The sequence below is a fragment of the Petromyzon marinus genome, chromosome 31 (genome assembly GCF_048934315.1).
Source record: "Petromyzon marinus isolate PM22_M1 ecotype Great Lakes invasive population chromosome 31, UKy_Petmar_22M1.pri1.0, whole genome shotgun sequence".
In the NCBI taxonomy this organism is placed as follows: Eukaryota; Metazoa; Chordata; class Hyperoartia; order Petromyzontiformes; family Petromyzontidae; genus Petromyzon; species Petromyzon marinus.
Window position 1 is genome coordinate 4683689 of NC_133697.1, and position 25904 is coordinate 4709592.

At 51.0% G+C, this 25904-nt stretch overlaps 1 protein-coding gene across 3 annotated transcripts in view; it reads left to right on the forward strand.

Annotated features, from left to right (window-relative positions):
- Nucleotides 1-25904, forward strand: part of LOC116947706 (ras guanyl-releasing protein 3-like) — a 102084-nt gene that overhangs the window by 14416 nt on the left and 61764 nt on the right. The window contains exon 2 of one of the 3 annotated variants that reach the window (XM_076071032.1): nt 18360-18651. The exons of the other annotated variants lie outside the window; for them this stretch is intronic. The gene's annotated coding sequence lies outside the window, so the exon portion shown is untranslated. The remainder of the gene's footprint in view (nt 1-18359; nt 18652-25904) is intronic. 3 annotated transcript variants of the gene reach the window in all.

A 25904-nucleotide genomic window follows, 5' to 3' on the forward strand; every position in this document is an offset into this window, starting at 1 on the left:
GACAAGAGATGTTGCGTGTTGTACGTGGGTACGTGTGAGTATTTGTTGTGGTTAGTGCGCAGCGCTTTGAGCGCGCTGGCCCGAGGTCGATTCCCGCTTACGGCCAACACCAGTGACGATTATGTGAACCAGTCGCGGGCCTCCCGTCGGTCGGCTCAGCCTCAAATGGGTACTTGATGCAGGGTGTAAACATCGCCATTGGGGAAACAAAGGCGGTCGGGCGTGGTTCTGGCCACCCACCCCCTCGTGTGCCGTGCCGGCCTTCATAGGTGCTTGCTAACAGTACTTGCCCCAAAAGTAAATTTAGTCTATACAGGGGATCTTTGCATTTGGCTTTGTATCCTTCAATGCTGCGTGGGCCTTATATAGCAATCATCAGGCACATGCGGCGTGTAACGACTTACACGGAATTTAGGCTTAAATCACGAGTCTCTTTACAATTAAAGTGAACACTTTCATTTGATGCCATTAATCCAACGAGGTTATTCATGTGATGTTTATTTTTTATTTTGGGGAGTAAAAATTTGCCATGCCACGGTCCACAAATGATCCACTTGAAATTCGACAAAGTATAACAACAACATAATTTGTTTTACTATTTTCATTTTACCAGATAAGGCCCACTGAGCTATGTAGATATTTTTCAGAAGCGACCTGGCTATCTCAAATGATAGCTCAACGACATGGCTTATCACGTGGACATGTAAAGCAGCCAAATACTCCAAACGCGTGTTGTTGATTCTAAGAAAAAAAAACAGAAGACCTCGAGATCAAATCCTCTTGACCACAGGGAGATATGCATGCAAACTCCAAATATACAGCAGGCGTCAGGGTCGGGATATCAGGCGAGGTAGTTAACGTCTCCTAGCCACCGTGGCGCCCCAGAACGATCGCAAAAATAAAAAAAAAACACCAAGCTGCACCTTCTTTGGTTCTTTCGGTAAAGTCACGTAGAATGAGATTAAAATAATAAATTGATAAAAAAAAAATGTCATTGAAATACATTTATTGAGAATATTATTGTGTTATTTTATTTTATCAATTTGTTATTTTATTCTCATTCTACGTGACTTTACCGAAAGAAGCCTGACTCAGTCAGGCTTCTTCTGACTCAGTCAGGCTTCTCTGCATAAACAAGCCAAACAAATAAAATATATAAAGCATCCATCGTGAATTCTTCTCAAAGAACAGCGTACCACCCTGAGTATTAGAGAAACGGTCCAAGGGAAGCGGATATCACAGATCTACTCCCGAGATCCAATTAAAGTGACTTCTGACCAACACAGACGTCGCGAGCACTTGCACACCCAACCTGCCATACCAGGAGTCATGTTTGTCACGTGACGGTCACAGCGCAATATTTTTTTCGCCAGTCTCAGAGCAAGCATTTAGCTAAAATTAAGTGCAGAACCATCGATTCATTGACCTTGAGATCCCGGTTCAATAACAGTGGGCGGCTGAAGCCTGGACTCAAGCCCAGGATCTCAGCGGTGCCGATTCAGCGCTGTGACCTTTGAAACACGCGGCCATGCCAGCGAGCTACACGGGCGGTTTTACAAAAATAAACACTCCACTGAGGTTCGCCACACCGGGTGGCTCAGGCCAAGTGAATGCGTCTCTTGTAAACATCACACCAGCGACAGCGTTGTCTAAAGGGCAAGTTATAATAATAAAACAATAAAAATCGATCATTTATTAAGTGCATTTTTATGTGGAAATATCTCAAAAGCGATGTACTTATGTGCGTGTGTAGATGAGAACGGTTGGCTGTGTACGGTGGAAAAGAAGTTCAATATCCATATAAAGATAACATCAAATCAAAATAGTCAGATAACGATAATATTTACACTCGAAATATGGATAACATGACAAAAAAATAGACATCGGCTTTGACGACCAATTTATTTTATTTATTTTTGCCAGAATTCTGGCAACTGTATGATGTTGCTGGTTGCATTTATCCGTGAAATGTCGTCGTGTGATATTGCTCTTTGTGACATTGCTCTCTGTCACATTGCTCTCTGTGAGCTCTTTGTGACATTGCTCTCTGTGACATTGCTCTCTGTGACATTGCTCTCTGTAACATTGCTGTCTGTAACATTGCTCTCTGTAACATTGCTCTCTGTAACATTGCTCTCTGTAACATTGCTCTCTGTGACATTGCTCTCTGTAACATTGCTCTTTGTGACATTGCTCTCGGTGACATTGCTCTCTGTGACATTGCTCTTTGTGACATTGCTCTCTGTGACATTGCTCTCTGTGAGCTCTCTGTAACATTGCTCTCTGTGACATTGCTCTCTGTAACATTGCTCTCTGTGACATTGCTCTCTGTGACATTGCTCTCGGTGACATTGCTCTCTGTGACATTGCTCTCTGTGACATTGCTCTCTGTGACATTGCTCTTTGTGAGCTCTCTGTGACATTGCTCTCTGTGACATTGCTCTTTGTGACATTGCTCTCTGTGACATTGCTCTCTGTGACATTGCTCTCTGTCACATTGCTATTTGTGAGCTCTCTGTGACATTGCTCTCTGTGACATTGCTCTCTGTGACATTGCTCTTTGTGACATTGCTCTTTGTGAGCTCTCTGTGACATTGCTCTCTGTGACATTGCTCTCTGTGACATTGCTCTCCGTCACATTGCTCTCTGTGACATTGCTCTTTGTGAGCTCTCTGTGACATTGCTCTTTGTGACATTGCTCTCTGTGACATTGCTCTCTGTGACATTGCTCTTTGTGAGCTCTCTGTGACATTGCTCTCTGTGACATTGCTCTTTGTGACATTGCTCCTTGTGACATTGCTCTCTGTGACATTGCTCTCTTTGAGCTCTCTGTCACATTGCTCTTTGTGACATTGCTCTCTGTCACATTGCTCTTTGTGACATTGCTCTCTGTCACATTGCTCTTTGTGAGCTCTCTGACATTGCTCTCTGTGACATTGCTCTCTGTGACATTGCTCTCTGTAACATTGCTCTCTGTCACATTGCTCTCTGTCACATTGCTATTTGTGAGCTCTCTGTGACATTGCTCTTTGTGACATTGCTCTTTGTGACATTGCTCTCTGTGAGCTCTCTATGACATTGCTCTCTATCACATTGCTCTCTGTGACATTGCTCTCTGTGAGCTCTCTGTGACATTGCTCTCTGTCACATTGCTCTCTGTGACATTGCTCTCTGTGACATTGCTCTCTGTGAGCTCTCTGTGACATTGCTCTCTATCACATTGCTCTCTGTGACATTGCTCTCTGTGAGCTCTCTGTCACATTGCTCTCTGTCACATTGCTCTCTGTCACATTGCTCTCTGTGACATTGCTCTTTGTGACATTGCTCTATGTGACATTGCTCTTTGTGACATTGCTCTATGTGACATTGCTCTCTGTAACATTGCTCTCTTTGACATTGCTCTTTGTGAGCTCTCTGTGACATTGCTCTCTATGACATTGCTCTCTGTGACATTGCTCTCTGTCACATTGCTCTCTGTGACATTGCTCTCTGTCACATTGCTCTTTGTGAGCTCTCTGTGACATTGCTCTTTGTGAGCTCTCTGTGACATTGCTCTCTGTCACATTGCTCTCTGTCACATTGCTCTTTGTAACATTACTCTCTGTGAGCTCTCTGTGACATTGCTCTGTGTGACATTGCTCTCTGTGACATTGCTCTCTGTGACATTGCTCTCTGTGACATTGCTCTCTGTCACATTGCTCTGTGTGACATTGCTCTCTGTCACATTGCTCTCTGTGACATTGCTCTCTGTGACATTGCTCTCTGTGACATTGCTCTCTGTGACATTGCTCTCTGTCACATTGCTCTCTGTCACATTGCTCTCTGTGACATTGCTCTCTGTCACATTGCTCTCTTTGACATTGCTCTTTGTGAGCTCTCTGTGACATTGCTCTCTGTGACATTGCTCTTTGTGACATTGCTCTCTGTCACATTGCTCTCTGTGACATTGCTCTCTGTCACATTGCTCTGTGTGACATTGCTCTCTGTCACATTGCTCTCTGTGACATTGCTCTCTGTGACATTGCTCTCTGTGACATTGCTCTCTGTCACATTGCTCTCTGTCACATTGCTCTCTGTGACATTGCTCTCTGTCACATTGCTCTCTTTGACATTGCTCTTTGTGAGCTCTCTGTGACATTGCTCTCTATGACATTGCTCTCTGTGACATTGCTCTCTGTCACATTGCTCTCTGTGACATTGCTCTCTGTCACATTGCTCTCTTTGACATTGCTCTTTGTGAGCTCTCTGTGACATTGCTCTCTATGACATTGCTCTCTGTGACATTGCTCTCTGTGACATTGCTCTCTGTGACATTGCTCTCTGTGACATTGCTCTCTGTCACATTGCTCTCTGTGACATTGCTCTCTGTGACATTGCTCTCTGTGACATTGCTCTCTGTGAGCTCTCTGTGACATTGCTCTCTGTGACATTGCTCTTTGTGAGCTCTCTGTGACATTGCTCTCTATGACATTGCTCTCTGTGAGCTCTCTGTGACATTGCTCTTTGTGACATTGCTCTCTGTGAGCTCTCTGTGACATTGCTCTCTGTGACATTGCTCTTTGTGACATTGCTCTCTGTGACATTGCTCTCTGTGACATTGCTCTTTGTGACATTGCTCTCTGTGAGCTCTCTGTGACATTGCTCTCTGTGAGTTCTCCGTCACACCGCTGGGCGCCGTTGAAGCGGTCATAATTCGGCACGTTTGATCACGTGACAACTTTATGAAATGACTGTGTCGGGTGGAAGAAGGATTATAAAACAAATTTCATTAATGTGATCTGAACTAAAAAATCCATTATGAATCATGATGTAAACTAAACAAACTAGAATACAAGCTAATAACAGTAATACCAATAACAAGACTCGAGGTGCATGTAACATAAATTAAAACAACAGGAAATGGCAATGAATAACAATACGTTTGCAAACTGAATTTTAATGCTCAGTTAAATCCTCGGTATTATTATCTCATTAGCTTACCGAGCAGGAGGGGGAATATTTTGATTGAGACACAAATTGATTCATAAAATGCCTCGGTCCGATGTCGCTGATTGAAGAAGAATGCATAAATAATTCACGCACGTCGTAGCTAACCACCGTTTCCCGGAGCAATGCCCCGCTAGCTACGTCATCCCGGAGCAATGCCCCACTAACTACGTCATCCCGGAACAATGCCCTGCTAACTACGTCATCCCAGAGCAATGCCCCGCTAACTACGTCATCCCGGAACAATACCCCACTAACTACGTCATCCCGGAGCAATGCCCCGCTAACTACGTTATCCCGCAGCAATGCCCCGCTAACTACGTCATCCCGGAACAATGCCCCGCTAACTATGTCATCCCGGAACAATGCCCCGCTAACTACGTCATCCCGGAACAATGCCCCGCTAACTATGTCATCCCGGAACAATGCCCCGCTAACTACGTCATCCCGGAGCATTGCCCTGCTAACTATGTCATCCCGGAACAATGCCCCGCTAACTACGTCATCCCGGAGCAATGCCCCGCTAACTACGTCATCCCGGAACAATGCCCCGCTAACTACGTCATCCCGGAACAAGGCCCCGCTAACTATGCCATCCCGGAACAATGCCCCGCTAACTACGTCATCCCGGAACAATGCCCCGCTAACTACGTCATCCCGGAACAATGCCCCGCTAACTACGTTATCCCGGAACAATGCCCTGCTAACTATGTCATTCCGGAACAATGCCCCGTTAACTACGTCATCCCGGAACAATGCCCCGCTAACTATGTCATCCCGGAACAATGCCCCGCTAACTACGTCATCCCGGAACAATGCCCCGCTAACAACGTCATCCCGGAACAATGCCCCGCTATCTACGTCATTCCACAGCAATGCCTCGCTAACTACGTCATCCCGGAGCAATGCCTCGCTAACTACGTCATCCCGGAGCAATGCCCCACTAACTACGTCATCCCGGAACAATGCCCTGCTAACTATGTCATCCCGGAACAATGCCCTGCTAACTACGTCATCCCGGAACAATGCCCTGCTAACTACGTCATCCCGGAACAATGCCCTGCTAACTACGTCATCCCGGAACAATGCCCTGCTAACTACGTCATCCCGGAACAATGCCCTGCTAACTACGTCATCCCGGAACAATGCCCTGCTAACTACGTCATCCCGGAACAATGCCCCGCTAACTACGTCATCCCGGAACAATGCCCCGCTAACTACGTCATCCCGGAACAATGCCCCGCTAACTATGTCATCCCGGAACAATGCCCCGATAACTACGTCATCCCGGAACAATGCCCCCGCTAACTACGTCATCCCGCAGCAATGCCCCGCTAACTACGTCATCCCGGAACAATGCCCCGCTAACTACGTCATCCCAGAACAATGCCCCGCTAACTACGTCATCCCACAGCAATGCCTCGCTAACTACGTCATCCCGGAACAATGCCCCGCTAACTACGTCATCCCGGAACAATGCCCCGCTAACTACGTCATCCCACAGCAATGCCTCGCTAACTACGTCATCCCACAGCAATGCCCCGCTAACTACGTCATCCCGGAACAATGCTCCGCTAACTACGTCATCCCGGAACAATGCCCCACTAACTATGTCATCCCGGAGCAATGCCCCACTAACTACGTCATCCCGGAACAATGCCCCGCTAACTACGTCATCCCGGAACAATGCCCCACTAACTACGTCATCCCGGAGCAATGCCCCACTAACTACGTCATCCCGGAACAATGCCCCACTAACTACGTCATCCAGCAGCAATGTGCCAGCAGCGCGTGGTGGCAGTGGGGTCCAAGCACGATGCGGCAGGTGTGGCGTGGTCGGAATCAGAATCTGTATTTAGGCTGCAGGAGGAATCCGATGAGCTATGAAGCTCTTTTTCACAGATATCCAGTAAGGGGGCAGCTCAGAACGTGCCAACAACAAACAATATAAAAAAAACAACACGATAGGAGTGCAAATTAGAGAGGAAATGTCAACAAATCTCTTTAAAATCTCTATATATTTTTTTCATTTTAATATTACCATGTAAAGCCCACTGAGCTACAAGCGTCTCTTTTCAGAAGCGACCTGGCCATCACAAATGATCGCGCGACAAAGTGGCTCAGCGCCGCGCGGGGAACGTATCGCTCTCCGGTGCCACTGAAATATTCATCGAGTGGCCCGCGGGGTGCCTTGCGGGGTGGGGGGGTGGGGCCCGCCGGGGTTTCATTTTGTGGTGGGGAGATTTTAACGTCTGCGAGGTTGGTAATTAGCTTGAACGACACGCGGGGGGGGGGGGGGGCTTGCGCAGTCCATTGGAGAGCGAGCGAGTGAGCGGGCCGTCAGCGAGCGGCGTGAGCTCAACGTGCAACGCGCGCCGTATGTTTCATAGCGCTTTAATTGTATTTATTTGGGGTAAATCGTCGTTTATCGAGCACGTGCCCAGAAGGCCCCAAAATTCCGGGCGGCTGCACGATTAAAAGTTGTAACAGTTGTGCCGCAAAAAAAAAACAAAGAGCATGAATCCTTGCAGTCACGAAAACTTCAAATCTAGAATAGATAAGGGATTAATGCGTGTCTCGAATTGAGCGAGGTTGCGTCAGTCAGGGTGACGTGTCGCTGTGACCGTGTGTCAGGGTATGAACAACAACAACAATGATGTTGGGGGGTTTTGTTGACAGAGCTGCTGCCCTACTTATACCGCCGGCTCGTCCCGGAGAGCTTTGCTGGCTGACCTCATCGCACCTCGACGCATTTGAAACGGCACCCCCAGTGGCAGCTGTCCCTGTGCGGCAACAAGGTGACTCAGCACCTGGCCTACCAGCAGGCAAACTACTGCCAGTAGGGGGGCAATGGCCACGTGTCGAGTAATTTGCGGTGTCATTTTTCGAATTAGTCAAATGTGGACCGTAACGCCGGTACACGATGGCCTACTTGCATGGAATGAAAACAAGGTGATATTCAACGTCCAATACGATTAGCACGGTTGGCTACGTACGGCGCGAAAGAAATTCAACGTACATACGTACGAGTGAACCGGACGGCGCGTGGTATTTTGCGGCTGTCGCACACCCGCAGTATTAACCAGGGCGGCCGGCGGGGGCTTCGAACCGCAAACCCCCGTGCCACGAGTGGCAAAACTACCTTGGCCGGCTGGCGTCATGCCACGCGCAGCGCGTGAGCTCGCGCCGGGGAACCTGGGTGGGGGAGGGGGCCTCCGCGGCCTGCCCCCTCTCAGGCCGCCGAGGCCGCTGCTCCGGTCTGTAGTCGCTGCCCTTTGACGTCGGCCGCGCGTCGGGGATCCCTCCGGGCTCAAAGCTCGACCTTTGAAGGTGCCCGTTTCATGGCGGGGAAAAACAGGAGGTAAAATAAGCGACACTTGCGGTAACGATCGCGAGGTCTGTCCCCCCCCCCCCCGCAGCCCGGAGCGAGAGAGAGAGAGAGCGACGGACGTCCATGACGAATCTCGCGAGGGTCCACAAAGGTTAACGACCGAGCGAGCTCGCCAAATGTGCGGGATCACTCAGAGACTTGATTTGAGCCGGTGGAAGCGGCTCCGTTGTCGGGCCCAGGACCACGTCGGCAGTTGCGGCAGCGGCAGGGCAATGCATGGGAAGTGAGCGTGCCAACCAAGCCGAGCGAAAGCAACAGCGAATTATTGACGCGTTATCCCACGCGGTAGCTTTAGCACAAGCGGGATGAGCAACGATCAAAAACAGTGTGTCACAAACTCTCGGCACTGGTGTACACAAGCCGCGTAAACAAATCGCGTAAACAAACCGCGTGAACAAGCCGCGCGCACAGCCTCAGGCGTGATGGAGGAGCTGGACTCCAGCAGGCATAGCGGTGGAGGCGCAGGCCCTGCAGCACGGCCTGGATGCACGCGGCTACAGAAGGCCGATGGGGAACATAAAATAATTGAATTATATTGAGGTTGCAGCAGCTGCTCCGGGCCTTTTAGGGAGCCCTTAGAAGAAATGATGTCTGAGCACCCACTCCTTGCTCCCCCCCTCCCCCCCACCATTTGAATTTCTAAAATCTGAGTGAGATACACATGCAGTGAGATGAGGATATTAGAAGTAGTTAAGGGAGAAGCGGGCTGCAAAAGTGGAATGTATGAGCCATGTTAATTTACCTGTAATGAGAATCAACGTACAATTTTCAGCGTTAAATTTTCAGCAGAATCAGCGGAAAAAAAAGAAATCAGCGTGTTTTGTTTATTCGGGATTCGAACTTAAGCTGATATTCTTACCTTGAATACGGAGCTCCCTTGAGCTCTCTAGGGCCTTACACATTTGTTTGATGCGCTTACGCCTAGCACCACCACTGCCCATCAAGTCTGTATGACAACAATAATAATAATTATCTTCTATGTCAATATCTTCAGCACCTAAATGCCAATGTCGAAGCGGTGTTAGTCACGTGAGTGCTTCAGCAGAGAGAGTTTGCGTGGTTTTGCTGTTCCTCCACCTCCGTTGAAAGGAGCGCAGACCACAGTGGATTTACTGTATGGTTCGTATACTAATGATTATAACACAGATGGATTTATAGCACGTGGAGAATTGGTGCAGTGAATCACGCGTAGCGCAAATCGGTGCCTTCCGCGTGTCATGGTCTCGACTCAACGACGCTGGGAGTCATTACTGATCGGCATGGATTGGCCCGTCTCCCGGTAAAGTGGCTGGCGTGAGATTCCCCCTGAGAGGTAAATGGCGCGTGCTCTTGTGCTCTGCCCCCGAAGTTCAAAGAGGTCATGACGGCGATGGCGGCTCGTGTGTATGGGCCCTCGGGGCACTGCTCCGCCAAAAGCATTCGATTGCAAAAAAAATAGTTTATATATCACATACAAATAATAAAAACGTTATTTAAAATAAAATATGTAAGAACATTTTTTAAAAGTATTTTATAAAAACATAAACAAGTCGCTTAGTTATTTTTTGTTTACATTTTACGTTAATTCAGATTGAATCAATTAAAAAAGAGACAAGTGACATTTGCGGTGCCAGGGGAGTCCACCCCACCCAACGCACCGATCGCCATCCATCACCATGAATCTCACCCATCACCATCCATCTCACCCATCACACCCATCCCATCCATTTCAGCAATCTCACTCATCCCACCCATCACCACCCATGCCGACCATCACCGCCATTCCCACTCAAAATCCCACTCATGCCGCTCATGCCGTTCATTCCACCCAACCCACAAAAATCTCAGCCCCATCGCGCGAGTCGGTCCCCACCCCGTCGCGGTGCCACGTGCGCCCCCCCCCCACCTCGCGGGACCCGAGACGAGGACGGCGTCGAGGTCGATGAGTGGGCGTGCGGCGCCAGTGGCGAGCGATGATTCGCCCGAACCGCGTTGGGACCTTGGGGTGCCGTCATTTCCGCCATGATCCCTGGCGCTGGGGAGTTTTGTGTGGCCGCGGTGCGCCTGGTCGGTTTACGCCGGGGCAATGAATGTTTCCCGGATAGTTCATAGTTCATTTATTTGGTATAGCCCTGTGAGCCATTCGGCTCTTGAATCGGGTGCAACCGCAACAAACCAAAAAAACATGAACAAGAAAACATCTTAAAGTGACTATGTGACTGTGCAAACAGAAAATCTAGGGAAAAAAAACCCATCAAAAATATTCCTGAAATAGCACCGTACACCAACGCTGTGTGCAAAAAAATCCCAGTGGGATGCAAATCAAAATAACAACAACAACCACAAGACAACTAAGATTAAGGACATCAGTCTAACTCCGTATACAATAAACAAAAACATGGCCAATCGCCGATCAATCAAACTTTTTTTGTTTTTTTTAAAGTAACCTTTCTTAAAAAGACAAGCTCCCCCCCCCCCTACCATGCATTGTTATGCTACATATGCTACAGGCCCCGCACTTTCAAGGGCCCCGTGCTCAATGCTTTCAAGCTATCAATCCCGGTTCAGTGATTCTGCACTTGCTCTATTACTATAGTACGATACTGCCTTTAACTTTTATGAACGACGGGGTGTTTAAGTTAGCGATTTGTCGTATTATCTGGCTGTATAGCAAATGAAAAAATACAATTTAATTGCTATACAAGTAAAACATTTGTGTTTTAATATTTATGTATTTTTATTTAGGGCCCCTTTATAACTTATGCTACAGGCCCCGCACTAGCTTAATCCGGCACTGCGTGCAATTAAAATAGTAATTAGGTTGATCCGCGAACGTACGTGTTTTCACATTTATTGAGTATTCAAATGTGAAAGCCAGACAGAACAGGTCAGATGTTTTAAGTGATTTTTGTTTTTGCATCTCTGGATGGTCAGGGAGATCCCTTTATCGTGCGAGGAAGGGAATTCCACAGAGTGGAAGTCGTGTGAGTTGTAGCCGCATGCCAGGGACATTTAGCTATCCCTCATCAGAATCATCGGCGGGTTCGCAGTAAACCCAACCGGAGCAGGTGGCGCGTGACCTGCAGCCGCAGCCACGTTGAGGCGTATGGCGGATGTGGTGTGCCGGGCGCGAAAATATGTTTCGTCCCAAACTGACATGAAGCCTCGCTCGTGCTCCTCGTGAAGATTTGGCCAGGTATGGCCTCGTGTTTGGCAGCTGATGCGGTCGATTATTTAATTATCTTCGTAATGTTTCACCGCTTGTCTGCCCGTCGATTCGGTGAATTATCACGAGCCAATGTCGCCGTTCGATCCATTGCGGTGAATATATCGGCCGCTAGTGGTGGCTGCCCGCAGCACCGAGTAAACGCAGATGACAATAAACTCTCAGATCTTTACCAGTGGCTCTGCCACGGAAAGAGAAATAGAGTCTAAGATGTGACATCTCGTCACAGTGGGCGAAATGCAAACAGGCTGGGCGCGGGCAGCGATGTCACCCTGACGCACGAACTCGCCTCGTTTCCCGCGGGCGACACGGACACCCTGGAGGGAGGAGGGGGGGGGGTTGCGAAACGAAACTCTACGAAGCGACGGAACGTCCGGCCACCTCATTTCCACGGAGATAATTTTCCGTGGAAATGAATTAGTTTTTTCCCTTTTTTTTTCCCCCTGCCAGCCCTCTCAGAGTCCGGGGGGTTGAGTTACCGTAAGCGGGCTCTGTTGTAAGGGAGCTTTCTAGGAACCGTGAGCGGGAGAAGATCCACGGCGGTTTCCTGGTGACGCTCGTTGTGGCCGTTGTGGCTGAGATGGACTTCCTCCTCTCTCGCCATCCCCACCAATTGTAGCCGGAGGATTGTTACTCAATTGCGACCGTGCACATCGTGACCCCCCAACACCACCCCCCCCCCCCCAACACCCAACTGGCAGACTGATGCCCTCTTACAGGCTGGGTGCCGGGTACACCTCGTGCCGCACAGGGACAGCTGCCACTGGGGGTGCCCCACGCTAGATCGCGTAGCAGCAATCGTCGCCGCCCTACTGGCAGACTGATGCCCGCTTGCAGGCCAGGCGCTGAGTTGCCTCGTGCCGCACAGGGACAGCCGCCACTGGGGGTGCCCTTCGAATGTGTCGATATGAGATAGAATGTAGCACCAGCTCACTGTTGTTATTTTCACGCGGCCGACGTTTAACCCGTGTAACCCGCGATACCGGTGTCTCAAAGCACACTCTTTCTTTCGCCCCTTCAAAAAAAACTCGTGGGTTGCGATTGCTCGGCCTTGACAATCGGCGTGCGGTCAGAGGAACGATGCTCGCGGAGGGATGAGGCATGAGTAAAGTTGGGAGGGTGAGGAGTGGGAGGAGTGTTGGGGGAGTGGGGCGTTGTGTTTCGGGTTGGCACTGGGGGGGAGTGGAGGGAGTGTGGGGAGTGTGATGGGGCCGGGAATGGCCTCATCATGCTTGGAAGAATGGACGAACAAATAATAATGGCGGCAAGCAGTATCTGCCCATTCGTGGTGTTTCTCTGTGTCTCTCTGCCTCTAGTGTGTGTCTTTCTCTCTGTCTCGCTTGTGTATCTGTAGTGTCTGTGTGTCTCTCTGTGTGTCTCTGTGTATCTCTCGTGTCTTGTGAGTCTCTCTGTCTTGTGTCTCTCTGTGTCTCTCTGTGTCTCTGTGTCTCTCCATGTGTCTCTATGTCTCTGTGTGTATCTCTGTGTATCTGTAGTGTCTGTGTATCTCTCTGTGTGTCTCTGTGTCTCTTTGTCTCTGTGTCTCTGTATCCCTTGTCTATCTGTGTGTCTCTATGTCTCTGTGTATCTCTGTGTATCTGTAGTGTCTGTGTGTCTCTCTGTGTCTCACTGTGTATCTGTCTCTAGTGTCTGTGTGTCTCTCTGTATCTTGTGTCTCTCTGTGTCTCTCTGTCTCTTGTGTCTCCCTCTCTCTGTCTCCCTTGTGTATCTCTGTGTCACTATGCATGTCTGTATCTCTCTGTGTCTTTGTGTGTATCTTTGTGTCTCTGTAGTGTCTCTGTGTGTCTCTCTGTGTGCCTGTGTCAGTATAGATGTCTCTCTGTGTCTCCGTGTTTCTCTCCATCTCTAGGCGTGTATATATCTTAGTGTTTGTCTCATTGTGTGTCTTTCTACATGTCGCTGTGTTTCTCTTTCATTTTACTCAGTGTCCCTCTATGTATATATCTCTGTGTCTCTCTTTTGTCTCTGTCCCTCTAGGTGTCTGTCTCTTTGTCTCTTTATTTCTCATCCGCAATTGTTCCAGCACCACTCCTTGTACACGATCAGTGACCCTCACGGAGTTGGGCCCTTGCCGGCCACTCTGATTGACCACCTGCCACCATCCACCCCACGTGAGAAATCAAGAGACGAGGATAGAGGTCTCATTTTGCAAGACTTGACCCGTGTCATCGAAATAACAAAAGCGAAGCAGACGAAAAACAATCGCGCCACCACGCGATACGTAGAAACTGCTGTACCAACATGAATCAACGTCGAATCAGAAACGCCCTGTAATGTAAGTCGACTCGGGTAGATTGATCATAGCATAATTGCACCATCACGTTTCAGAAACATTGCACGGCCGTAGAAGCGACAATTGTGCTGGAATGCAAAGCAGGCAAGGACGCGCGTGAAATTCGCACTTCCTCTCTGTCCACATCTTGCTACGCTGTGTTCAGAGGAGTTCAAGTTTATTTCGTTTGGCCGGGTGAGAACGAAAAAAAATTCACGCGATCTTCTCAGTTACAAGAGTGACCTTGCAAGGTGCATATGGGATGACGGGCCCTGTGATTGATTGGGGGTGATGGCCGTGGAGGGTTCGAGGGATGCTGGGCCCCCTGCTGGGTTAGGGCCCACGTGGAAGGGCCCGAGCAGGTTTGGTATGAATGGAATGGGTGAGAATGATGGTGATGGTTGGCACGGGTGAGATGAATGGTGCAAGCGGGATGGGTGATTTTTGGTGCGATCGGTCGGATGGATGGCGATGGGTGGGATGAGTGAGATTGGGGAAATGGTGGGAGGGATGAGGGGGGTGTTGTGGTTTGATGCCAGGTTTGACGCCAGCGCCCTCACAAGAGGCCACACACAAGGTCCCCGGGAGAGAGAGAGGGAGGGAATTTGTGATAAAAATACAAATATACTGCACGGTGTGACGGCAGTAAAATCATAAAAATAACACGACTAGTGATGTGCTTATTATTATTTTTACTGCCACTACCTGCAGCCTCAATGCAACCTCGCAGTGATTATACATTTGCTTCCTTTTGTAACCCAGGGGGTCTCCCGTGTGAAAAACATGCGTTGTAGTGATGGGGGGCGGTTAATTAACATGTGTGTATGTTTTCACTTCTTTCGTACCGTGCGTAGCCAACTGTGTTAATCAACGCCGTTATGGGCTCCTCCTTCACGAACCCGCACTCGCCAGCATTTTGAAGTATGTTTCAAATGACCCCAAAGACCCGCACGGTTTTTTGGGGGTGGGTGGGGTGGGGGGGGTGGCCCTCATCCGGCAGTGGATTGACAAGCAGCCGAGCGCACCCAGCGCTGAACTTCAGTCGGAACGGTCCGGAACACTGATCCGGGAATGATTTGGTGCACGCCACCGCCGACCGCTCTGACAAGCGCGGCGCCGGCTCCATCCGTTTAATTATTTTCTTTAAAACTTTTTAAAATGTTACGATGCTCTTTGTGTAGAGGAGTACCGCGAGGCCCGAACGAGGGACGAGCGCGGGAAGAGGAGCGGAAAAATCGGAGCTGGGAGAAGGGGAATAAAAACGGGGAGGACCGGGAGAGGAGGGGGGAGAAGGAGAGAGCGAGAACGGGGTAGACGACTCCTCGGAGGAGAAGAAGGGAGAGAGGGGCTCGGAGTGGAGACGTAGGGGGATAGCTAAGAGAGAGAGAGGGAAACGGGGAGAAGTCGGGGACGGGAGGTAGCGAGCGGTCGCGTCGGGTGGAAGCGTGGAGAGAAGGGAGAAAGAATAAACGGCGAGTAGTCCTGAGCAAAGACCTGGTTTCCGTGTGGCTCCAATTACCCGGGCTGTCAAGAAGAAGGAAGACGCTACATTTGCATGGAATTACAGAGATGTGGGATGATTACGGATAGGCGGTATCCTGTAAGCTAGTGGTAGTGCCTTACGCTCGATAATCCCTCCTAGCTGAGCGGCGTTGCGGAAAACATGGAGCGAGGAATCGGCGCCCCGAGCGCTCGCTCCGAGCCGACCCTTCCTTTTCGGTTCCGGCGCCAAGCGTCGGAAGCGGGGCTCGCTACGAAGGTGTCGCTCGGTCAGTCGGTCGGTCCTCCGCTCGCGGTCGCGACAGCCGCAATCCCCGTGCGGCGCCATCTCCGGGCCTTGCGCGATTAACGCCGGAAAGAACAGGGCCCGGGCGGGCGGGTGAGCGGTGGCCCCACTCGGTGCCGGCCGTTTAATTTCCTCCGGGAGCCGCGGAGCCCGAACCGCCGACCTTGGTGCGCGAATCACTCGCCCTGTTTATGCAGCTGCAGATGGGGGGGGGGGGGGTGGGGACGGGGGGGTTCGCCGCATTCCATCCTGATACGTGGGCGACATGAACACGCGCGCCGCCGCACACCGGCAATAGCCAATTCAATCGCGGGGGGAAGCGATAACGTTTAGGGTGCCGGGGCTAGCGCTGACCAGAGCGCGCCCCCCCCCCTCCCCGTTCGTTAATTGGCAAGGCGCCGGAGACAATTTGGCGGAGGGGATTTCGGGCTGACGCGCGCGCACGCACGGACAGTGACGCGTGAGCGATGGAAGGCCATGGGATCCGTTTCCCTGAACCAAAACCGGGACGCCGGTGTCAGGCGCTGTTTAGTGTTGGAGCTTCCGGAGGGTTACCAAACCGTGCAATTCTCACTGCCCGTCTGCTAGGGGAGGGTGGGGGGCGCTAGGGATTTTTTTGCCCCCCTTTTAGGGGTGCCGCGATGGCGAGATATTAACTGCCTCGCCTGGTATGCAGGAGGTCGTCGGTTTGATCGCGACCCTGACGCTTGCTGTATATTTGGAATTTGCGGTGTCTCTCATAGTTTCATTTATTTGGTATAGCCCTGTGAGCCATTCCGCTCTTGAATCGGGTGCAACCGCAACAAACAAAAAAACAAAAACATGAACAAGAAAACATCTTAAAGTGACTTTGTGACTTTGTGCATGTGGTCGTGTGGATTTTTCTCTGGGTCCTCCGGTTTTCCCCTCCACATTTAGAATCAACGTGCGTTTAGAGTGTTTGGCTGCTAGAAATGTGATAAGCCACTTTGTTGACCTATCATTTGTGGCCAGGTCACTTCTGAAAAATTGCAAAATAGCTCAGTGGGCCTTACCTGCCACAATTTAAATAGTTTTAGTTTAGTTTTAAAAGGAAAATATATATTTTTAAACACATTTTTTCGTCTATTTCAATCAGAAGCCTCAATAAAAAGTGAATTATTCGAAGCAGCGTTCTTCACTGCAAGGCCCGCGGGCCACTGGCGGCCCCTGGTGGCCTTTAGTGTTGCCCCTGATGCACCCCATCGTGCTGTCAATCCCCCAATAGATTCAAATGTGTGGAGGCCCTCCTTATTCTGATGATGTCTTATCGGTGAAAGTGCCCCCCCCCCCATCTGAAAATTAGTGAAGATCACTGATTTAGGGTGATGACATTTTTACAATTGACTTACCCATATTGTGTTTTGAGTTTTGTGTTTTAACGATTTGTTTTGGTCAGTTCCCTGAGTGTAATCCTCATTGTGCTCTCACTTCACGAGACAGGAACGGCCGGCCCACAGTAGCAGCTCTGAGATCCCCTCAAGTGACCTCTGACCCACAAGGGAAGAGAGCAGCTTCACCCACTCACTCAGAGTAACACGGAGGACATTTTTTTTATTTTCAGAGCTGCAATTTAGTGAAAATCAGTGAAGAAGCAAATTGAATGTGATGGGGTTTTTTTATGCAGTAATTTGTGACCGGGCTGAGGCATTCATATGTTATCTACATCGCCTGGTATACAGGAGGTCGTGGGTTTGATCTTGACCCTGACACCTGCATATTTAGGGTTTGCGTGTCTCTCTCTCCCTGTGGTCGTGTGGATTTTTCTCTGGGCCCCCTGGTTTCTCCCTCCACATTTAAAATCAACATGCGTTTAGAGTATTTGGCTGCAATAAATATTCACGTGATAAGCCGCTACGTTGAGCTTTCATTTGTGGCCGGGTCACTTCTGAAAAAGAGTTAAAAAGATCAGTGGGCCTTATCTGGTAAAACAAAATAGTCTTTCTAGTTTATAGAATATATATTTTCACATAGCTCAGTGGGCGCTACGTGGTAAAATTTCTATTTTTTCATGGAAACTAGTTTTGACTCGTGACACTTGAGCACCGGGTTTAACCCACGGTCACAAGCCACTGCCTGGATTCGAATCCAGGAACCAGTAGTGCCTGCTCAGCGCTCTGACCTTTTGACCTCTGAGCCACTTGAGAGAAGAAAAAGGAGAGAGTGAAAAAAAGCGGCGAGGAAATATTGAATCTTATTTACACGAGTTTAATACATGTTATGCAAGTATAACAACAGGCATGCCGTTTTAATCCCTCGGTTAAGTCGCACGCTGTAATACGTTCCTTACATAACGATCACAATCTGGCCCCAAAACCCGCTTAAGTCATCCTCGCGGTGGCAAAACGGAGGCCCTCACTGCGCTTCTGAGATGCCGCGGGAGGGGTGGGGCCGAGAGGATAACAGCAGGGAGGGGAGGGTGTGAGAAAGAGCACCGGGATGAGGAGTAGAAGGGGAGGAGATGAGTAGGAGGGGCAAGAACATGAGAGAGGAGACACAAAACAAGTTCAACGGCAAAGCACACACACACAAACCGGCCGTCTCAATTCCAATAATCCGCCGGACCGCGCTGAAGCCAGGGTTGCTCTCGGCACGGCCGCCGCCTTTCCCAGGAACCGGAGCGGAGCCGCAGTTCCCATCGCTGCACACCCCCTCCCCACCCCGCCCTCTTGCACAACAGGTGCGCCGTGGGGCACGGAGCGCGTGGGGCCGGCCCCCCTCCACCCGCCCATCCCGGCTGAACGCAGTCACGAGCAACGCGAGCAGCTCGGCCGCGAAGTGCAGCGAGGGTCCCCTCCACCCCACCCCTCCCACCCCGGGCTGCCGCAGCCCGGGCTCTGGCCGCGCCGGGCGGCAGCTGCTCCCGTCCGTCGGTGCCCATCTCAGGAGCGGCTCGCCCGCCTCGAGCCGTCCGTCGGCACACGCCGCCGCCGCGGCGGCGACGACGACGAGGGAGGGACGGGTAGGACGGGGTGAGTGCCGGAGCGGCGCCCTGGCCTCCCCCTCTACCCGCGGGCGCCTCTCCCCACACCGCGAGGTGCTTGCGAGTCGGTGCGCGCCGTCGCCCGTTGCGGGGCTACGCGGCGGCGGCCGGGCGGGCGGCCAGCCGGGCGGGCGGCCGGGCGGGCGGCCGGGCGGGCCTCTTCCGCCCGCTGGCGGGCAGCCCCGTCGCAGTGGCTCGGGTTTCACACGGATAACAACGCAAATTTGTGTTTTATTGTTTTGCTAACAACAAACGTCGGACGTCAAAGAGTGACCGAACGTGCAGAGCGTGTCACTGCGGTTTGTTTACTGGGTCCTCGGTTTGATTTTGTAAACACACTGGGGGGGTTTTGGATCGTTACTCTGCACATTCCCAGCCTTCAATGTCCCGCAACTGACACCGACCCCGATGGCCTTGGGCTGCGGTCGTCTTTGCAGCGGAGACGCTAAGCCCAACGAGGCCTTTACCCGCTGATGTAGAGTCCGAGGTTTAATCGAGGTGACGTTCACACTTGGGATGTTGAGCCGGCACCGCTGCGTTCGAATCCTGGGTTTAGTCGCCCACCGTGATTGAACCGGACTCTCGAGCCTCAGCAACGTCAACAGTGACTTACATCGAGACCCATAGACTCGCACAGAGACCCATAGACTCGCACAGAGACCCATAGACTCACACGTAGTCTCAGAGATTCACACGGAGACCCAGAGACTCACAGGGAGTCCGAGAGACTCACACAGAGACCCATAGACTCATGTGGTGACCCAAAGTCTCACACAGAGACCCAGAAACTCACGAAGACCCACAGACTCACAGAGAGACCCATAAACTCGCATAGAGACACATAGACTCACATAGAGATCCAGTGACTCACACAAAGACCCATCGACTCGCATAGAGACCCATAGACTCACGTAGAGATCCGGTGACTCACACAAAGACCCAGAGACTCACACAGATACCCAGAGACTTACGGAGACCCATAGACTCGCATAGAGACCCATAGACTCAAATAGAGACCCACAGATTCACATAGAGATGCATAGACTCGCACAGAGACCCATAGACTCACATAGAGATCCAGTGACTCACACAGACACCCACAGACTTACGGAAACCCACCGACTCAAATAAAGACCCATAGACTCACACAAAGACCCATAAACTCACGTAGAGACCCACGGACTGAATAGTTATTAAACTGGGTTCTCAAGTGCAGTGAGTTGATAGTATCAGCCCGCTTTTCAATGAATGTTGCTCATTTCCAGCTGCCGAGAATGTAAAAAAACCACCGGTTTTTACCGGCACGCGACAATGATGTCTCTGTAGCGGGGAAAGTGTAGCACTCCTCGTGTGTGGCATAGAAGAGGTCACTTGAAGGGATTTCGGATGTAGTTCTCTGATCCATCGTCTCATGGCATGACATGACGCACATTGTCAATAATAATTATTATTATTGACACACAGTGTCAACAATAATTATCCTCATCATAGGAGAATAAAAACTTCGTAGAGGAACTTCAACAAGGCGCGCGCGGTTTGCCGAGAGGCGTCCAGGTGGTGCTGGTGGGGAGGGGAGATTTTTTTTTAGTCATCGAATCTAAAATAGCTCGGCCCAATAATAACCGCGGGGGGCGAGGGCCGCGTGCGGCTGCGGGGGCGCCGGGCTGGCCGCACGCGACCCGGGTCGAGGGATTCGTCCGGTCGCTGGGGTCCGGCACACCAACGCTGGTGCGACGGCAGCCCCGCGGGAAGCGAGGCGGTTTATTTTTAGTCGCCTCGACACCGCGCACCGTTGAAAGCTTTTTTGTTGTTGTTGTTGTTGTTTTAAAACGACGACGACAACAGCGATGATGACGACGGGAAATAACAGCAGCGCGGTCGATGCACTTCGGGTGCAAGGTGCCTGCGTGCGGAGCTTCGTGCTGGAGTCACGGCGGGGGGGGGCGGGGGGGGGCACCCCGCGCCCCCCCCCCCTCGCGCCCCCCCCCCCGAGTCCTCGTGCCGCTCAACCCCCTCGCTCACCGAACGCTGGGGGAACAACCTACCCAGGCACGGCTTTGGTATGTCGCCGGACCTGTTGTCACAGGCGTCTTGAAATGACCCCCACGTGCACATGCGTGTAGTCATGTAGTGTGTGTGTGTAGTGTGTGTGTAGTGTGTGTGTGCTGTGTGTGTACTGTGTGGTTGCTGTGTGTGTGCTGTGTGTGTACTGTGTGTGCGGGGAGCGGTGGTGTAGCGGTTAGCGCGCTGCGCTACGAACCTGGCGACCAGGGTTCGATTCCCGCTCACGGCCAGCACCAGGTGACGATTATCTGAACCGTTCCTGGGCCTCCCCTTGATCGACTCAGCCTCAAATGAGTACCTGGTGGCGGTGTGTAAACATCGCCACTGGGGAGACAAAGGCGGCCGGGCGTGGTGCTGGCCACCCACCCCCTCGTGTGCCGTGCCGGCCTTCATAGGTGCTCGCTAACAGCACTTGCCCCAACAGTCTGTTACGTTTATACGGGGGATCTTTTTTTATTACACGCTTTTTATTAAATCACTGTCTCTTGTTGTATCCTAAAATCTTGTAACTCAATTGTAACCCACTTCCCAATGTGGTATCGACTGCAAACTTGGTATACTTATGTCATACTGATGACAATACTATATTCTATCATTACATTTTTTTTTAAAGATATATATTTTTTAAATCATTATTTTTCCATTACTAGTACGGTAACATTTCAATAAAGCGAGGTTCAAAAAAAAAGTTTGTTTTTAATATTACGTATTAGTGTGCGGCGTGTGTTGGCGTAGTGCAGCGGTAGTGTAGCAGTCAGCGCTGTTAGCACGTTGCGCTGCGAAGCTGGCGACCCGGGTTCGATTCCCGCTCACGGCCAACACCAGGGATGATTATCTGAACCGCTCCCGGGCCTTCCCTACGTCGACTCAGCCTCAAACGAGTACCTGCTGCGATGTGTAAACGTCGCCACTTAGAGAGACAAAGGCGGCCGAGCGTGGTTCTGGCCACCCACCCCCCAAAACAATCTGCTGAGGCCACGCGGGTGAGCTTTGTGTGTGTGTGGCGGGCGGACGGGACGCGTTTCCAGAGTGAGATTGTCTCGGTGGAGTCGCTGCGACCATGTGAGCATCATCATCAGCAGCAACAGCAGCCTCGCGAACAGCAAGACAATGACGATCAACGAACAACACCCCCCACCCGCCCCCTCGTCGTTCGTAGCACACGGTGAAATACACGAACGCACCTCAAAACACGACGGAGGAGAGAGGAGAGAGAGATATTGAAGGGAGATGTCGCGTGGTCGCTGTTGATCTTTGCGCTACGACAAAGGTTAACGCCTCTCCTCTGGGTCGCCACGGGTGCTGTTGACGGATGCGCTAGGGTCGGGGAGAGGCGCCGTCACAAGGGGTGACCTCTGCGCTCAGGAGAGGGGGCGATCGATGACCGCCAACGAAGTCCCACGTTTAAATAAGAGTATTGTTTTACCCTCTCTGGCGATAAAAACGGGCGGTGAGATGTTCAAACACCAACTCTGCAGTAACCACACGGACTTGTGTTGGATGCACAGTCAGTCATAATATGAAGTCCGTTGTTATTGTTGGGTGGTTTGCAGTCCCAGCGTTACATCTGATGTCTGGTTTAAATCTACATATATATGTTAAAAAGGCAAAGTTGTGAATGTGTGTCTGTTCAAAATGTTTAGTGTACTTCCCGACATGCAACAAACTGGAAATGTTCCATGTGGGTACTTTCTAGACTGTACACCATGCAAAAATTTATAAAAATACACTTTTTTTTTGGTGGGGGGGGGGGTGGAGCTCAATAATGCATTTATTTTTTGCACAGCAAGTGAGCTGTGACGTCAAATCTGTCACGTGACCCGCGCACGTGGAAGCGTAACGCATTGTAGTGTAGTGGTTAGCGCGCTGCGCTACGAACCCGGCGATCCGAGTTCAATTCCCGCTCACGGCCACCACCACCGGTGCCGATTATTTTAACCGGTCCTGGGCCTCCCCTAGGTCGACTCAGCCTCAAACAATTAACTGGTGCGGTGTGTGAACATCGCCACTGGGGAGACAAAGGCGGCCGGGCGTGGTGCTGGCCACCCACCCCCTCGTAGATATATATAAACATATCTAATTCTGTTCAACCGCGACACCAGAAGAGACGGAGAGAGTGTCAGGGAAGACAACCGCCAAACGTACGAGAGAGAGATAAAGCACGCGTGTCGTGGCTCTACCCTTTTATATGTGAAAATAAAAACAATTGAGTGTCAAGAAGGATTACCAGACAAGATGCGGACGCGAGAGGGACGGGTTGGACACCTGTGCGTCTCGCTCACCTGCGCCCTCGCTTGTGCAATTTGCGATGTACTCCTCGGGACTCCTGCCCAGGGAACTGCCCCAGCACGTCGGAGAGACAGGGGGAAGATGTGAGTGAGACATGGGGGTGGTGGTGGTGGTGGTGTGGGGGAAGATCTCAAGAGGCTAGTCTCAGTTGCGGATAAGTCGGCTCGGGCACATCATGTTTAAACTGGATCATAGCACAATCACGAAATTAAGTTTCAGAGACATTAGTCGGCAGTAGAACAACAATTTCACTGACATGAAAGCAAGGATGGGCGTAAAACGCGCACGTACTCTCTGTCTACATCTTACTCTGCTGTGTTCGGAGGGTTTCAAGTTAATTTCGTTTAGCCGAGTAACAACTCAAGACACCACGCTATTGTCTCAGAACTCAAGACACCACGCTCTTGTCTCAGAACTCAAGACACCACGCTATTGTTTCAGAACTCAAGACACCACGCTCTTGTCTCAGAACTCAAGATACCACGCTATTGTCTCAGAACTCAAGACACCACGCTATTGTCTCAGAACTCAAGAGACCACGCTCTTGTCTCAGAACTCAAGAGACCACGCTGTTGTCTTAGAACTCAAGACACCACGCTATTGTTTCAGAACTCAAGACACCACGCTCTTGTCTCAGAACCCAAGACACCACGCTCTTGTCTCAGAACTCAAGAGACCACGCTCTTGTCTCAGAACTCAAGAGACCACGCTGTTGTCTTAGAACTCAAGACACCACGCTATTGTTTCAGAACTCACGACACCACGCTCTTGTCTCAGAACCCAAGACACCACGCTCTTGTCTCAGAACTCAAGAGACCACGCCGTTGTCTCAGAACTCAAGAGACCACGCTCTTGTCTCAGAACTCAAGAGACCACGCTATTGTCTCAGAACTCAAGAGACCACGCTATTGTCTCAGAACTCAAGAGACCACGCTATTGTCTCAGAACTCAAGAGACCACGCTCTTGTCTCAGAACTCAGTAGACCACGCTATTGTCTCAGAACTCAAGAGACCACGCTCTTGTCTCAGAACTCAGTAGACCACGCTCTTGTCTCAGAACTCAAGACACCACGCTCTTGTCTCAGAACTCAAGAGACCACGCTCTTGTCTCAGAACTCAAGAGACCACGCTGTTGTCTCAGAACTCAGTAGACCACGCTCTTGTCTCAGAACTCAAGAGACCACGCTCTTGTCTCAGAACTCAAGACACCACGCTATTGTTTCAGAACTCAAGACACCACGCTCTTGTCTCAGAACTCAAGAGACCACGCTCTTGTCTCAGAACTCAAGAGACCACGCTCTTGTCTCAGAACTCAAGAGACCACGCTCTTGTCTCAGAACTCAAGACACCACGCTCTTGTCTCAGAACTCAAGACACCACGCTCTTGTCTCAGAATATATATAGAGGGAAGGCAGGGTTTTGGCAATTTGACGCCGCTGCCTTCTAGCTCATCTGTAGTTCCTCAGCGACCGTGAGGTGCAAATTTGCATGGACGGTGCGATATATAAAAGTAAACATCATCAGCAAACATCACAACGACTGCGTTAAATAATCCACATTCGGGAGGAAAATTAACTGCAATGGGTACACGGTCGTGTCATTGGAAACCGTGAATTTGATCTGAAATGGGGTTCAGGACGGTATTTTTAGACATCAGGAAAAAGTCTATTGTGAACACTGTGTCGTTGGGTCTGCAGGAGCACGCGGAATACATCTCAGGGGGGGGGGGGGGGGGCGACAGAGGGAGGAGTAAGTGATACCTAAGGATCAATCAATTGGCACAGGGGTGGCGAATCTGTTTTAATTGGTCTCTAAGGGAACACTCAGTCACTATTTTTCGAACCTTGGAACCTGACCAAGTCCCAGTGGCCCTGCCTACGGTGCCCTGCGATTTCCCACCGTTGCCCTCTGAAAAAAAACGAGCTTCGTTGGCTTCAGCAGGGCTCTTCCAGTGCAGATCGATCGGCTGTGGGTGCGATTCGCGTCGGCGTGGAGCATGTTTAAGAAACGAGCGAGTGACTTATTCCAGGATGAGAGCAGTACCAGCAACACAGGGGTCGTTGTGGGGGCGGAGGGGTTGAGGAGCGTCGATTTCAAGTCGACGATCGTCATCCTCACGAGGCTGCGGCGCAGTTTCCCGGTATGAATGTGCGCGGTTGGCATCGGCGTGGGCGACCGGCAGATGCTTGCGGTATCTTGTCTCCAACCACGCGTGCTGTTGCTCGCCACGCTTCGGAATGCGTAGTTGGGACGCAGGCTTGTACGCAAATCAACAGTTGAAACGACGCGTCGATTAATGCGGCGGTGGTGGTGGTGGCCGTGGTGGCCGTGGTGGTGGTGGTGGCCGTGGTGGCCGTGGTAGTCGTGGTGGCGGCGGCTGCCTGGAAATCCAGCGCCGTGGAGGCAGCGGCGAGGGTTGGTGAATTACTGCGCGAACGTCGCGAAAATCCCCTCCCCGCGGGCGTCAGGGCGGTGCCCGTACCCTGGCGTGCAGCAGGCGTGTGTAACTCCACGTGCTTCCGTAAGCGTGAGATCGAGCTTTCCCCCCTTGCACGCGTGAATTTTTTCTCCGGGCGCTCCGGTTTTTATTTTTGTCCCCCACCGCATGCAAGCACTCGTCATTCTGTTGGCAAGGAAACACCTTCCAACAGAGAGGAGCGCAGGGCTCGGGTCAATTTGTTGGTGACGCCGTCTCCTCGCTGCCCGGAGTGGTGCCTTTCTCGCTCGTCCGCGGTTCCTCCTCCTCGTGATTCTGAGTCGTCCTCTGACACCCCCCCTCTCTCTCTCTCTCTTCTAGAGTGAGTGGCGGTGAGTTACGAATAGAAATTGTTATTTTTATTGTTAGTATAGTTCGATACCTAACGATTATTCTGCTCTTGGATCTGCGAC